Here is a 2,910-nt window from a genome sequence, read left to right on the forward strand (position 1 = left end):
TCCAAAAAAAGTTGAGACTAGGGAAATTTAGGGCTAGTAATAAGGTGAAAAAAACTAAATGATGTGATTTCAAAAAGTTGATGTCAACAGGTGATTGTAATCATAGTTGGTACAAAAGCAGCATCCAGGAAAGGCTGAGTCTTTGATGAGCAAAGATGATCAGAGGATCTCCAGTTTGTCAACAAATGTGTGAGAAAATGATTGTAATGTTTAAAAACAAAGACCAAAGATGGAAAGGACCATCCAGACTTATCAGCAACTGATAAAGCCAGGGTCTGTCATGTTATAGGGGCTGTGTCAGTGCCCTTGGCAAAAGTCATTTACACTTCTGTGATGCAGCATTAATGCAGAAAAGTACATTGAGATCTTAGAGCAACATGTTCTGGCTTCAAGACGTCATCTTTTCCAGGGATGTATTTTTCAACAAGACAATGCAAAACCACCTGCTGCACACATTACAAAGGCATGGCTGTGGAAGAAGAGGGTACGGGTACTGGACTGGCCTGCCTGCAGTTCTGACCTGTCCCCAATACAGAATGTGTGGAGAATTTTGAAACATAAAATACGACAATGACGACCCCGTACTGTTGCACTTTTGCACATCTTAAGACGTGTTTGCAGGAAGAATGGGACAAAATAAAAGCTAAAACATTAAATCACTTGGTATCCTCGATGACAAAATGTGTGGTGAAAAGGAATGGCAACATTACAAAGTGGTAAAAGCTTTACTGTCCCAACTATTTTTTGGATTGTGTTGCAGGCCTGAAATGCAGGAATGGAGGTTTATTAATGAATGAAATGAAGTTGAGCAGATAAAACATGAACTATCTCAGGTTCATCCTGTGTGCAATCAAATAAAAGTAAATGTAAGAAACTCTTTTTTTTCAGTTTTTTTATTATTTTGCATTTTCCATGCTGTCTCAACTTTTTCTGATTTAGGGTTGTAAATAATAAATATAAATTACCCAGTGCCTCTGAGTTTAGCATTGTAAAATGACAGTTGTCATTGTTTACATAATACACAGCAATGCTTACATATTTGTTTTACCTTTTACAACTTCCTACTAAACTGTTTAATTATATTTAAAGGGTGTGTTTAAGTGAAAGCATTACCAACATGTTTGTCCCTTTCTTCTGTTCACTTGTTTTCTCATCTTTCCACCGAGTAAATCATGTAGATTAATGTAATGAGACAGGCACTTGCACAGGGACGAGGTAAAGGGAATATATTGGGGATGGAGGGAGGGCTCAGAGGAGAACACACAGGAAAACATTCAGTCTTACTGAGACAGGGACCTGTAGAACAGCTAGAACTACTGATAAATAATAATTGTGCATAGTATTATTGTAGGGTCAAATCAATAAGCAGTGCATACTTTTATACAGGCTTGGTTAAATACTTTAGAAACTGCTTATCTCCTGAAACCGAATGCAAAAAAAGGCTACTATCGTGACTGACTTTGAATAGCCAGTGAGGGTCAATTTGTTTCTTTCTTTGTGTATGTAGGAATTAGTGTGTTGTTTGTGTGACTGTGAGAGTGTAGAGTTTAATTGGTCTTCCATATTTTAGAATTTAAGAATGTAGTTATTTGCATTGTAGAAATTTGTCATTGGTCATCTTTTGACATGCATAGAGGATGTGTTACTACTAGACTACATAGACTACTTGTGTTACTACTTGCTTTGCTGCCAAGTTTGCTGGCTCATATCCATTAAGACTGCAACTTTTTAGGTGCTTTAGTTGTTGGGTGATGATTGCTATTCTTGTGTGTGTAGATTTATGAGATGCTAAATCCTGAAGACAGGCTTTTGAATCCGTGCAGATTAAAAAGTTAAACTGGTGGTTAGTTATCTTGGATAAAGTCTAGGGGTGGTTGTAAGGCTCGAGCCTCTGCCATAAAGATGGAGCAGTGGTTTCAGATTTCTTGAATTATCTGGCTATGTCAGCGGTGATTCTGTGTAGAGAGGGATGTAAGAGGTAAGTAAGTTGGTTGGAATGGGGGCAGGGTTATTATCGTTAACAAAAACAAACAAAATAATGAAAACTGAAATTGAAAAAACATTTTCGTTAACTGAAATAAATAAAAGCGGTAATTAAAAGAAAAACGATAACTAACTGGAACTGTATTATGCATTTACAAAACTAACATAAAATTATAGATAAAAAATACCCTTCGTTTTCGTGTTTGTCAATTTATTTATAAGCCTTGTGAACTGATATGAAATAGATTTTTTCCACTCGAGCAGTTTTACGTTAGCTGCCGGCACCGTACGGTACCTCATGGTGGACGATGGCAAAAGTTGGGAGAAAGTGCCAGAGTCCTGTATGGGATTTCTTTGAATATGACTGCGAGAAAGATAAAAGCAAGTGTCTTGTAGTGGAAACAGAACAACCACATCTCTGGAGCAACGTGTTTTCCTCAAAATCAACAAGAAATTGTTGATTGACTGAAGTACACCCATATCTCTATCTCTCTCTCTCTGTGTGTTCACTTTCTGATGTTATATACAACATGCGAGGTACAGTATTGTTAGTTCTACTGCACTGATATGCCAAAAAGCTGTACCTGCATCTAGTGCTGGGCATTCCACTTCCTAATTTATTTTTGAGTTTGTAATTTTGGTCAAAAATTTTATAAAACCTTTAGAGTTCATTGGGTTTTTGAGTTTATGTTTTTCTCAGATTGAGCTCCCTGATGTGTGTCTCATGAATAAGTTTATATTATTATGTTCATGTGTGTCCTTAGTCTATTGACTATTTTCAGCAGCAGTATTACACACATTTTGCACTTAAGGCTGCTATCTTGTGGACTGTTACAGTTTTTGTGGACAGTTGGTTGTTCAACAGTAAATGAATACATTTTTTAAATGGTATCTTTTGTTGAGTTTTTATTACACAATACATACTCT

Source organism: Trichomycterus rosablanca, chromosome 1 (genome assembly GCF_030014385.1).
Source record: "Trichomycterus rosablanca isolate fTriRos1 chromosome 1, fTriRos1.hap1, whole genome shotgun sequence".
Classification (NCBI taxonomy): domain Eukaryota; kingdom Metazoa; phylum Chordata; class Actinopteri; order Siluriformes; family Trichomycteridae; genus Trichomycterus; species Trichomycterus rosablanca.